This window comes from Bos javanicus, chromosome 13 (genome assembly GCF_032452875.1).
Source record: "Bos javanicus breed banteng chromosome 13, ARS-OSU_banteng_1.0, whole genome shotgun sequence".
Taxonomy (NCBI): Eukaryota; Metazoa; Chordata; class Mammalia; order Artiodactyla; family Bovidae; genus Bos; species Bos javanicus.
The window spans coordinates 62,475,789-62,489,426 of NC_083880.1; the positions used below are offsets into that span (position 1 = coordinate 62,475,789).

Below are 13,638 nucleotides of genomic sequence, written 5' to 3' on the forward strand. Positions count from 1 at the left end.
GGCCACCTGATGTGAAGAACTGACTCATTTGAAAAGACCCTGAAGCTGGGAAAGATTGAAGGCAGGAAGAGAAGGGGACAACAAAGGATGAGATGGTTGGATGGTGTCACTGACTCAATGGACATGAGTTTGAACAAGCTTTGGGAGTTGGTGAAGGATAGGGAAGCCTGGCATGCTGCAGTCCATGGGGTCACAGAGAGTCAGATATGACTGAGTGACTGAACGGACTGACTGCTGATGGGTGATGAGGGTTGGGACACCCATGAGTGCTCTTTGGGATCCCAGAGCCTGGCATGGGACAGGGCCAGAACAGAAGTTTCAAAAATATATGATGAATGAATGGATGACAGGATGAGTGGATGGATGGAAGGGTGGGAGGAAGGGTGGATGGATGGAATTCTGGATTCTTCTTGCTGGATTCTGGATCTTATCCGTTACATTCTCTATTCAGCCAATTGGTCTGTTGATTAGCTTACTCTTTTCATTTTAATTCAATGTGATGTTCATTGGGACCTGGACTGAAGGCAATAAGAGAAGCAGGGGCAGAAGATGAGATGGTTAGATAGCATCACCGATTCAATGGACATGAATTTGAGCCAACTCCGGGAGATAGTGGAGGACACAGGAGCCTGGCAGGCTACAGTCCATAGGGTTGCATACAGTTGGACACGACTCAGTGATTGAACAACAACAACCACAAACCAGGCCCTAGGTGGCTGCTGGGGACACAAAGATGGCAGAACTATAGTCCCTGATCTGAAGGAGCCCCAGCCTAGCAGAGGAGAAAGGGCTAATACACATTCTTTCAACCAACGAACTCTTATGGAGTGCCTCCCCTGAACAAAACTTGGGCTGAGTGATGCTAAGGAAACAGAAAAAAAATGAATGAATCAGAGTGCTCTCTATCATTAAGGTGAAAATGACTGTGTTGTAAATGTCTCAGAGCATGGACTCTGAGACCAGATTACCTAGGTTCAAATCCCCCAGCTCAGCCACTTACTAGGTGGGTGGCCTTGAGCAATTTACTTTACCTTTCTGTGCCTCAGTTTCCTTGTCTATAAAATGAGGATAAACTATTACCTGCCTCTGGTGGTTTGGAGGAGTAAACAATGAGATCACACTTTCCTACCAGTTATGAGCTGACCTCAATGACTCATCTATTGCCCTGGAGGCTGGCCCCTCTCTGGGACAAGGACCAAGATTCATTCATCTTTGACACAGGGCTTGATGCAGGAGGTGCTCAATAAACAATTATGGAGTGGATGAGTGGGCCCAGCACAGAACTATTAACATTTGTTAAGTGAATGAATGACTAGATAGGTGGGTGCGGGATCCAGTTCATTTTAGCAGGAGGCATCTGGAAGATGACACGGGGAGAAGACAGACAGGTCAAATTCTGGAAGGTCAGACAGAGGCGCCGCCTCTGATTGGCTGCGGGGCGGGAGGCGGGGCGGGAAGGCCAGAGAAACAAGTTTGCTGGCGGCGCCCGGGCTGAACCGCAAAGCGGCGGCGCGCTAAGAATAATTAAAAAAAAAAAAATTCTGGAAGGTCAGTGGGCTGTTGCCCTCATTCTCTTGTCTATTCATTCATTCACACATTCAGACAGTCAATGCCAGTTAGCCAAGCCAGGTCCTCTGTGGTCCCTGCCCTCAGTGATCTGGTCACATGGGGCATGGCTGATGCCCTTTTCCCACACCCTCTCTCTTTTCTTTGCTCTTTCTTCCTATCCTTCCTCTCCACTCTTTCCATCCTCTCTTTCTTCTTTCCTCCCCCAAACATCATTTGATTCCTACTCTAAGTCAGATCCTATGCCAGCTCTGAGGGACCCAAGGGCGGAAGAGATAAGGTGTCTGGGCTTCAGGGGACTTGGGAAGGAGCCAGACCCATTGAACTTTCCTTTCAACTGTGTAGTGACTCTTCTCTGGGAGGTTTGGGCAAAGTGCTCAAGGGGCTTTTCACAGAGCAGGAGGAAGAAGAGCCTGGGGGTGGGGGATGAGACCCCCTTGTCCATCCATCAGTCCATGAGAAGCAGTTATGCATTTTCTAGGGCCCGACACCTGGGAGAGCTGTTTTACCCGATAGGTGGTCCAGACACAGAGCCTAGGGCTTAGGAAAATGTTTGCAAGCTGAAAAAACAAAATGTGTTAGCTTCAAAACCAGAAAAATGTCAAAAAGGCTGGAAGTTTAAATTAAAGGTCTTCAGACTGTACCATTATGACAACTTTATTAGTTGTTATATTTAGCAGTCATGAAAATGACAATACATTTGAAAACAGTTGTTACTTTGATTTCCGTATTTGCCAAGAATTCCTGCGGAGGCAATTCAAATGTGAGAAACGGGAGTCTTTTATAAATTGGATGAATTGTTCCTGTCTGGTTGATTTCAAGAGCAAAATGGCAGTTCTTTCAGCTTTTTTTCATAGCAAAGTGAAGAAATTACATTTGGTGGATGGGAGGAGAATACCCTTCCGTAAGTCTGCTGCTGCTGCTGCTGCGTCGCTTCAGTCGCGTCCAACTCTGTGCGACCCCATAGACGGCAGCCCACCAGGCTTCTCCATCCCTGGGATTCTCCAGACAAGAACACTGGAGTGGGTTGCCATTTCCTTCTCCAATGCATGAAAGTGGAAAGGGAAAGTGAAGTCGCTCAGTCGTGCCCGACTCTTAGCGACCCCATGGACTGCAGCCTACCAGGCTCCTCCATCCATGGGATTTTCCAGGCAAGAGTACTGGAGTGGGGTGCCATTGCTTCTCCGTAAGTCTACCGTTGTGTTAATCAGGGTTTGGGGAGGGGGTGCCTGGGGGTGAAACCTGGGAGCTGAGTGGGAACCCTGAGCCTCAGCCAGCCCTGCCCCTGCCTCTGAGCAGCCCCAATCCCACACTTGCCCTTTCTGGTCTCGGTAGCCTGGATGACCTTCTAGAATCTTTCTTGCCAGGAAGCTGAGCTGTGTTCAGAAAAAGATACCAGCTCAGAGCTTAAGGGCTGTCAGTGGGACGAGGAAGCTGCCCTGGCTGAGGATTAGCTGTCATGCCACGGGTAGGATGTCCTAGTCCTAGGACAGCTAATCCTTCATGCTTCATTGGAAAATTTCAATGAGAAATTCATCTCACGACCCTCATGGCTGGCGCTTTTGGCCCTGAAAAGCAAATATCTTCTGTGCAAGGAAATTCCTTGTTCCCGGAGAGGGACGAAGAGACAGGATGCATGGGAGGAGCTGTCATCACTTCTGTCTCCAGGATGGCCTGGATGAATCTGCCTGGACTTCAGGTGGTCTCTGAGGGAACCAGCCTCCTTGCCCACTGCCTGTGCCCTTTGCTTTCCAGGGTATGGAGAGTGGGCAGAAATGGGCACCGATGCACCCCGCATTGTGCTGGCCCTGGACTGACATCTTCTTGTTGCACAGACACAGCTGCCTGGAGAAATACTGAGCCTGGCATTAGCTCCCAGAGCAGAGATGCAACAGGCTCAGAGGAGCCCATCAATGAGGAGGAAGCCCCCGGCCAGCCAAGTCCATGTTCTTGCCGTTATACATACCAGTGGTCACTAGAACAGGGAGGGACCAGAGAGAAAGGAGGGGTGGGTTCTAATGCAGCAGAAGTGCCCAGTGTCTGGGGAGAGGCAGATGAGCATGGAAAGTCCTTGAAAACAGAGCAACGTGCTCTCCCTCAGGGAAGTCACCGGTGGGCAGGGTCAATGATCTCTGTGTTATAACAACAGCAACAATAACACATCAGGGAACATGTGTTCATCAGCCATGAACAAAAAGCATTGTGATCACAAGGGGACACATCAGGGAACAAAACAGATGAGATCCTTGCCTTGTGGGGCTCCCACTCCAGTGGATAAAGAAGAAAGCACATCTTTAGGGACTGTGTGTCCAGGTTTATACATGGTAACTGTGTATCTTTCAGACCAGTTCAATGACGTAGGTACACCCATTGTGCCCACTTTACAGGTGAGTAAGTTAAGTCCCTGAAAGAGAAAGATAATAAGGCTAGTAAGTAGCAGAGCCAGGATTTGAGCCCAGGCCTATCATACTTTTAAGAACTGCACACACTGCCCCTTGCTGCCCTCACTATTCTCTTGGGCCCTAAATGCTGCATCAACTCGTCACTCACTACTGTTAATTGCAGTAATAGTAATGATGACGAGCTTCCCTGGTTGCTGAGTGGTAAAGAATCCCCCCGACAATGCACGAGATGCGGATTCCATCCCTGGGTTGGGAGAAGGAAATGGCAACCCATTCCAGTATTCCAGAAATCCTCTGGACAGAGGAGCCTGACAGGCTGCAGTCCATGGGGCTGCAAAAGAACTGGACATGACTTAGGAACTAAACACCACCAAAGTAATGGTGACCTTCACTATTATTCATGGAGTATCTTCTCTAGTCAGGACGGGGCTGGGTTCTCTACTGACCTGTCCTCATTTAGCTCCCCCTGCAGCCCTACTAAGGTAGAGGATGTTCTTATTCTTGTTTTACAGTTAAAAAACCCCCCAGAGCTACCAATAGCTCATGCAACTCAATATCAAAGCAACAAACAGTCCAATCAAAAAATGGGCAGGGCACCTAAATAGACATTTCTCCAAAGAAGATATATGGATGGCCACAAGGCATGTGAAAAGGTATTTGATATCACTAATTATTAGAGAACTACAAACCAAGATTGCAATGAGGTAACACCTCACACTGGTTAGGATGAGCACCATCAAAAAATCTACAAACAATAATTGCTGGAGAGGGAGTGCAGAAAAGGATATACTCCTACACTCTTGGTGGGATGTAAGTTGGTAGTTGGTACAGTCCCTATGGAGTACAGTATGGCAGTTCCTCAAAAAACTAGAAATAGAGTTACCATAAGACCCAGAAACCCCACTCTCGGGCACACACCTGGAGAAAACCACAATTCCAAAAGATACATACACCCCAGTGTTCACTGCAGCACTATTTACAATAACCAGGACATGGAAACAAGCTCAGTGTCAATCAACAGAGGAATGGACAAAGAATATGTGGTATATAAACACAATGGAATATTACTCAGGCCAAAAAGGAAGGAAATTGTGCCATTTGCAGAGACCTGGATGGACTTAGAGATTGTCATACAGAGTGAAGTAAGTCAGGGAGAGAAAAACAAACATTGTATATTACTGCATGCCTGTGGACTCTAGAAAAATGGTGCAGATGAACCTATTTGCAAAGCAGAAATAGAGACACAGATGTAGAGGACAAACGTGTGGCTACCAAGAGGGAAAGAGGTGGGTGGGATGGACTAGGAGATTGGAATTGACATATGTCCAATACTAGCTATATGAAACTAACGAGGGGCTTCCCGGGTGGTCCAGGAGTTAAGACCCCACGCTTCCAATGCAGGGGCTGAGGGTTCAATACCTGATCCAGGAACTAAACTGCAGCAAAAATAAATAAATAAATAAAATTAAATAGATAACTAATGAGAACCTACCATATAGCACAGGGGATAAAAAGAAGAAAGTACAATCTGCCTGGAAGACATATACTGAGCTAATCTGAAAAAGGCATTCCAATATACGTTAGGTGCAGACAGATACCATTTGATTCCACTTATACAAGGTACCTAGAATAGTCAAATTCATAGAGTTAGAAAATACATAGGTAGATGCCAGGAGTAAGATTGGGGGCAGGAGGAGAAAGAGGCAACAGAGGATGAGATGGTTGGATGGCATCACCGACTCAGTGGACATGAATTTGAGCAAACTTGAGGGAGATGACAAAGGATAGGGAAGGTTGTGTGCTGTAGTCACAAATGGTCAGATAAGACTGAACTGAATGGAGGGCCTGGGAGAAGGAATAGGGAGTTAGTGCTTAATGGGGACAGAGTTTCAGTTTAGGAAGGTGAAAATTTCAGGAGACAAATGATGGTGAGAGTTGTACGATAATGTGAATGTAGTTAGTGCCACTGAACTGTTCAGTTAAATGTGTTTAAAATAGTATGTTTTCTATTCTAGTCAAAGCTATGGCTTTTCCAGTAGTCATGTATGGATGTGAGAGTTAGACAATGAAGAAAGCTGAGCACCGAACACTTGATACTTTTGAGCTGTGGTGTTGGAGAAGACTCTTGAGAGTCTCTTGGACTGAAAGGAGATCAAATCAGGGAGATCCTTCCTAAAGGAAATCAGTCCTGAATATTCATTGGAAGGACTGATGAGGAAGCTGAAACTCCAATACTTTGGCCACCTGATGTGAAGAACTGACTCATTTGAAAAGACCCTGATGGGGGGAAGACTGAAGGTGAGAAGAGAAGGGGACGACAGAGGATGAGATGGTTGGATGGCATCACTGACTCAATGAACATGAGTTTGAGTGAACTCTGGGAGTTGGTGATGGACAGGTGCTGGTGTCCAGCCCCGGTGGATCCAGGGAATTCGAAGCGGGGACGGCGTCGGTGAGGATCAGGAAACAACTGCTTAATTAAACGTTAATTAAGGATATAAAGAGTAATAGAATAAGGATAGCTCAGTAGGAAAATTCAGTGAAGAAAAGAGGCTGAAATAAGGATAGCTCAGTGAGGAAATTCAGTGGAGAAAAGAGGCTGAATAATTCAGCCAGAAGGTGAGAGAAAGAACGACATGGGGAGATCAAGTTTCGGTGAACAAGGCCCGCACTTTATTTTCCAAAGTAGTTTTTATACCTTAAGTTATGCATAGAGGATAATGGGGGAAGGGGTAGAGTCAGGCAGCAAGCCAGGCTTTCTTCCTGCAAACTTATCATATGCAAAAGCTTAGGTGATTTGCATCATCTTTTGGCCCGGAGGCCTGTTAACATTTTAAGACCCTTTCTTCAGAAAACTTATTTTTCTCTAAAGGTGATTGGTCAAGGAGCCACCCTCCAAAAGCATTAGATAAAGTTGCATTCCTACAGAGCAAAGGTGTGGTGGGCTATAACAAGAAAAAGAATTAACTCAAGGGTCCCAGGTTACAAACATTAAAGCTACTACTTACACCAATTATATTAATCAATACACTGCCAGGGACACAGCAGGTAAGGGATATGGAAACTTAGCAGCAAACATTGGCCCAACAAGTGAAAATCCCTTCACCAATACAATTTCTAATCAATCTTTTAACTGCTCAAAGGAATCTGTATTTAGACAGTTTAGAACATCTCCTGCCTCTCACAGTTGGGAGGCTCTGAGCAATCACGTGTGGCCGGAAAAACCTGTTCAGGCAGGCTAGAGGATTTCCAAAGGAGTTTGTAGGTTTAAACACTGTCACACCCAGGAACTTTATTAACTGGAGCTGTAAGCTAACTCTTTTTCAGAGAGAGGTAGTGGGGGACAGCCCCCTGTAAAGTCAGAGGTGTAGGTGAGAGCACAAAGCAGAAAGTAGGCAGACTCTGGTTTTGGGGGTAGATGCTTGAGAATTTCCAGGGGGACTCCTGAGGCTCGATCCCGCCTTTGCGTATGCCGAGCCTCCTTCCTCATGACCTTTGCCACGGGCGGAGCTCACTCCCAGCAGGCAGGGAAGCCTGGCGTGTTGCAGTCCATGGGGTCACAAAGAGTCAGACACAGCTGAGCGACTGAACTAAACTGAACTGATATTATATGACTTTTTCCTACAGTAAAATTTTTTAAAAAAGAATAATAGTTTGTATCTACCACCACCACCACCACCAAAAACAGAGCTCAGGGGTGTTAGGGCACGTGTCTTCTGTCACACAGCCAGCAAGGGAAAAGACTGGGAGGCACACCCATGGATGACTCTAAAAGCAAGCTTATTGTGCTGTTATAAATAAAATGCATGCATTTCTAAATACGTACACTTTAATCAGCAATAAAGAAAAATGCTTCTGCAGGCTGTAATAGATAATTGTTGAGCATCTGCATGTCAGGTCCTGGGGCTGATACCCTGTGGTCCTGGTCCTCATGGCCTCAGAGAGTGGGCAGTTATCACTGTGCCCAAGGAGCGGATGGGATTCCTGCAAAGCAAGAGTGCCAGGTGCGCCATCTGGTGGGAATGTGGCAATGTAGCCCCAGATGTTCCTGATCACCTCTCAGAGCCCTGAAGTGTCAGCTGTCTAGCACAGAACCACTGTTCATTTTGCAGTTAGAGGAAAGGGAGATCATGGGAGAAAATGAACGTCTTGGTCAGAGTCACAAAGCAGGTTATTAACAGAACCAAGAGTGCAACTCAGATCAGGGTCTCCTTCTTCCTCCAGCACCAGGCAAGTCCCAGGGTCCCACAGTCCACGAGCAAGTGGTGACACTGGCTGTGGGACCTTATAGATGACCTGGTCCCACATGGGCAAACACGCAGTGTCTCCACTCTCTCCTCCTGAATTTATGGAAGACATCACTAATCAATCCTCCCCTCCAAGCCCAGGAGCTTCCTGGCCAGGCATCTTGGCAGAAAGCTCCCTCCAGGCCCTACAGTCAATCAGGGTCCTACTTGAGACTCCCTAACTTGGCCCCAGAGGGGAAACAGGAAGAGGGAGAAACCAACTGTGCCAAGGGCTATATATTAGCACCCAAGGGTGCCAGAATTTGCGGACACAGGTATACTGTAGATCTGAGCCCATTTAAGCTCGTTTAGTCTTTAGTGATGGAGAAGGCAATGGCATCCCACTCCAGTACTCTTACCTGGAAAACCCCATGGACAGAGGAGCCTGGTGGGCTGCAGTCCATGGGGTCGCTAAGAGTCAGACACGACTGAGCGACTTCACTTTCACTTTTCACTTTCATGCATTGGAGAAGGAAATGGCAACCCACTCCAGTGTTCTTGCCTGGAGAATCCCAGGGACAGGGGAACCTGGTGGGCTGCCGTCTATGGGGTCGCACAGAGTCGGACACGACTGAAGCGACTTAGCAGCAGCAGCAGCAGTCTTTAGTGAATGCAAAATTAAGAAAAGCAGTTGCAATTGATTAAGCATAATGCGTACTTAATCTACCCACTACAGCCTCTCCATAACCCTGTGCAGTGGGGTCATAAACAGATGAGAAACCTGAGGTGGAAGGGAGTGAGGTGACCAGAAACCAGCAACAATTGTAATCATCACCATCACTGTAGCAACTGTCTGTCAGGGGCCTACACACATTACCCCACCACTTCTTGCAGCACCCCTGGGAGGAGAGGCCCATAGTTAGTCCCATTTCACACTTAGGGGACCTGAGGCTCAGGGAGATGAAGCTCCTTGTCCAGGCCACACAGCCAGCAATAAGTGAAAAGAGGATTCGAACCCTGTCTGCCCAACCCCAGAGTTGGGGTACTGTAATTTCCATTTTGCTTTTGAACTGTGATGTTGGAGAAGATGCTTGAGAGTTCCTTGGATTGCAAGGAGATCAAACTAGTCAATCCTAAAGGAAATCAACCCTGAATATGCATTGGAAGGGCCGATGCTAAGGCTGAAGCTCCAACACTTTGTCCACCTGATGTGAAGAATTGACTCATTGGAAAAGACCTTGATGCTGGGAAAGATTGAGGGCAGGAGGAGAGGGGGAAACAGAGGATGAGACGGTTGGATGGACATTAGTCTGAGCAAGCTCTGGAAGTTGGTGATGGACAGGGAAGCCTGGAGTGCTGCAGTCTATGGGGTCGCAAAGAGTCAGACACAACTAAGCCACTGAACTGAACTGAATTTCCATTTTGCCACTAGGCATGGAATTGTTTTGCCATTTTACAATGAGGCAGCTGAAGCCTGGGGCCAACATCAGGTCCGAGCTCACTACATCACACTTGGTCCCTTGGGCCGTGTTCCTGAGTCCGGAACTCTCTCTTCACAAGATTTCGGCACAGCCCTCAGCTCTGTGTCCATAACAAGCGAAAGAGGAACCCAGTGTTTGCAGAACTGAGCAGACAGCCTGTGAGTCTGCTCACCAGTCCAAGGCTCAGCTGGATGGGGTCCACTATGTCCCAGGTCCAGGCTTGGGCACCTGCCCTGTGCCCTGATGACGGGACCACAGTCAATATGAGGAACACTAGCTCCCCAAGCCTCTGGTCCTATCCCTACTTTGTCCTGGCTGCAGTCATGTCAAGGACAGGGTTACAGGTCCCTGCTGAGGTGCAGATGGGTAAACGGAGGAGGCTGACTCTGGGTGACCTGAAGCTCTCTACTGGTGCTCCCAGCCTAATGCCACGTGGGCACCCATCTGTGCTTCCTGAACTGGGTGTTCTGGGTTGACATAGGCCCAATGCACCACGCATTACAATCAACTCAGTCAGAGTCAAGGAATAAACACGGTATTCAAGTTCAACTTTCCTGCCCCACCAGCTGGCCTTAATGTGATCTGAGCGAAAGTCGTTCCCTGAGAATGCAAATACGAGGTTCCTGTCCTTGTGACACCTGGGCCAGTCACCTCTTTTCCCTAAACCTCAGTTTCTTCAACTGGAAAATGGGGTTTTCCAAACCTCCTTAGGGGGTTGTCATGAGCATCAATGGTGAAAGTAGACCTGCAGTGTCAAGCCCAGGGCTAGGCACTGGCCTGCCCCTACTGGGTTCTGGATGCTGGGGCCAAAGAGTGTGACTCGCTGCTGCCCCCAGAGGCTGAGAGTGGGAACAGCCAGTCTCAGTGGGAGAGGATGCACAACTGGGTGAACTCCCCAGCTCTGATCCTTCTTGTCAAGAGAGTCATCTTCCCCTTTTGAGTCTTATGTTCCTCAGTCAAGAAATGAGTGCAGTAACACCCCTGCCTGGTTGCTGATGAGGCTAAACAAGATGAAGCAGGATAAGCACCTAGGGTTGTGTCAGGTCTAGGCAGCGGTGGGGTTCCAGAGGATGGCGTGGGGGTCACAGCTCTTAGAACTCAAGGTTAAAAGTACCTTTGAGCCACCCTAGTCCAGTTGCTTCCTTTTCTGGCCACCTGTACTTGTACTTGTGCACTTGTGTTAGTCACTCAGTCATGTCCGACTCTTTTTGACGCCATGGGCTATAGCCCAGAAGACTCCTCTGTCCATGGAATTCTCCAAGCAAGAATGTCAGAGTGGATTGCCATTCTCTTCTCCAGGGAAACTTCCCAACTCAGGGATAGGATCTGGGTCTCCTGCACTGCAGGTGGATTCTTTACCATGAGAGCCACCTGGGAAGGGTGGTGAGGGTCATGTCTAGGCAGAGTGGGCTTCCAGAGGATGGTGTGGGGTCACAGCAGTTAGAACTCAAGGTCAAAAGTACCTTGAGCCACCCTGGTTCAGTTGCTTCCTTTTCTGGCCAGCCATCCTGGAGCCTCTGATCCTGAATATCTAGGAAGGAGCTCAGGCATCTATAGTTTAAACAAACTTTAGGTAATTTTATTTAATCTTTTGTTTTAAAAAGGTATTCAGTCAGTTCAGTTGCTCAGTTGTGTCCGACTCTTTGCGACCTCATGAATCGCAGCACGCCAGGCCTCCCTGTCCATCAACAACTCCTGGAGTTCACTCAAACTCACATCCATCGAGTCGGTGATGCCATCCAGCCATCTCATCCTCTGTCGTCCCCTTCTCCTCCTGCCCCCAATCCCTCACAGCATCAGAGTCTTTTCCAATGAGTCAACTCTTTGCATGAGGTGGCCAAAGTACTGGAGTTTCAGCTTTAACATCATTCCCTCCAAAGAAATCCCAGGGCTGATCTCCTTCAGAATGGACTGGTTGGATCTTCTTGCAGTCCAAGGGACTCTCAAGAGTCTTCTCCAACACCACAGTTCAAAAGCATCAATTCTTCAGCGCTCAGCCTTCTTCACAGTCCAACTCTCACATCCATACATGACCACAGGAAAAACCATAGCCTTGACTAGACGGACCTTTGTTGGCAAAATAATGTCTCTGCTTTTCAATATGCTATCTAGGCTGGTCATAACTTTCCTTCCAAGGAGTAAGCGTCTTTTAATTTCATGGCTGCAATCACCATCTGCAGTGATTTTGGAGCCCCCCAAAATAAAGTCTCTCACTGTTTCCACTGTTTCCCCATCTATTTGCCATGAAGTGATGGGACCAGATGCCATCATCTTCGTTTTCTGAATGTTGAGCTTTTAGCCAACTTTTTCACTCTCGTTTTTCACTTTCATCAAGAGGCTTTTTAGTTCTTCACTTTCTGCCATAAGGGTGGTGTCATCTGCATATCTGAGGTTATTGATATTTCTCCTGGCAATCTTGATTCCAGCTTGTGCTTCTTCCAGCCCAGCGTTTCTCCTCATGTACTCTGCATAGAAGTTAAATAAGCAGGGTGACAATATACAGCCTTGATGTACTCGTTTTCCTATTTGGAACCAGTCTGTTGTTCCATGTCCGGTTCTAACTGTTGCTTCCTGACCTGCATATAGGTTTCTCAAGAGGCAGGTCAGGTGGTCTGGGATTCCCATCGCTTTCAGAATTTTCCACAGTTTATTGTGATCCACACAGTCAAAGGCTTTGGCATAGTCAATAAAGCAGAAATAGATGTTTTTCTGGAACTCTCTTGCTTTTTCCATGATCCAGCGAATGTTGGCAATTTGATCTCTGGTTCCTCTGCCTTATCTAAAACCAGCTTGAACATCAGGAAGTTCACGGTTCACATATTGCTGAAGCCTGGCTTGGAGAATTTTGAACATTACTTTACTAGCGTGTGAGATGAGTGCAATTGTGCGGTAGTTTGAGCATTCTTTGGCATTGCCTTTCTTTGGGATTGGAATGAAAACTGACCTTTTCCAGTCCTGTGGCCACTGCTGAATTTTCCAAATTTGCTGGCATATTGAGTGCAGCATTTTCACAGCATCATCTTTCAGGATTTGAAATAGCTCAACTGGAATTCAATCACCTCCACTAGCTTTGTTCGTAGTAATGCTTTCTAAGGCCCACTTGACTTCACATTCCAGGATGTCTGGCTCTAGGTCAGTGATCACACCATTGTGATTATCTGGGTCATGAAGATCTTTTTTTGTACTGTTCTTCTGTGTATTCTTGCCACCTCTTCTTAATATCTTCTGCTTCTGTTAGGTCCATACCATTTCTGTCCTTTATCGAGCCCATCTTTGCATGAAATGTTCCATTGGTATCTCTAATTTTCTTGAAGAGATCTCTAGTCTTTCCCATTCTGTTGTTTTCCTCTATTTCTTTGCATTGGTCACTGAGGAAGGCTTTCTTATCTCTTCTTGCTATTCTTGGATTACCAAGCAGAAAATTTCAACAAGCCTAAAAGATATCACATGGAAGAGAATAAATTTTGTTAATTCACACAGAGCTCTGGATGCATCCTTCTCCTTCTCTGGACCATAAGCTCCCTAGGCTTCCCAGCAAGGAGGTTAAGTGGAACTGCAAGCTCTCTTGTGGCTTTGATGTCTTTCATGTTTCCAATGTGGTTAGTTGACCCTGGGGTTGTCATCTAAAGGGAGGAGGTGATGTAAGTCTTAATGTGTTGTGTCAGGACTTAAATGTGTTAAGTTAGGACTTACTGTGAGTTTGAACAGCAGGACCAAACTCACACTGGCTTCAAGAGCAGAGTTCTATAAAGAGGGGATGGTCTGTGCAGAGGGCCAAGGTAGAGCAATGATGTTGTTATTTTTCTGGAAAAGAAGGAAGACAGTAGGGCCATGGAGAGAGATGTAGGTGAGTTTGGGGTGGCAGCAAATAGATGACATAGGGGCCATGATGGGGACTTTGGTTTAAGGTGAGCACTTTAACTTCTAGCAGCTGCATTGAGAGTAGAGGGCTTGGGGGCAAGT

At 47.1% G+C, this 13,638-nt stretch overlaps 1 long non-coding RNA gene across 1 annotated transcript; it reads left to right on the forward strand.

The window, feature by feature from the left end:
• The first annotated feature begins 6,142 nt into the window (after window positions 1-6,142).
• LOC133259595 (uncharacterized) lies at window positions 6,143-7,828 on the forward strand. Its single transcript, XR_009740459.1, has 2 exons — window positions 6,143-6,366; window positions 7,497-7,828. It is a non-coding gene; the product is annotated as an uncharacterized LOC133259595 (long non-coding RNA).
• The last annotated feature ends 5,810 nt before the right edge of the window (window positions 7,829-13,638 follow it).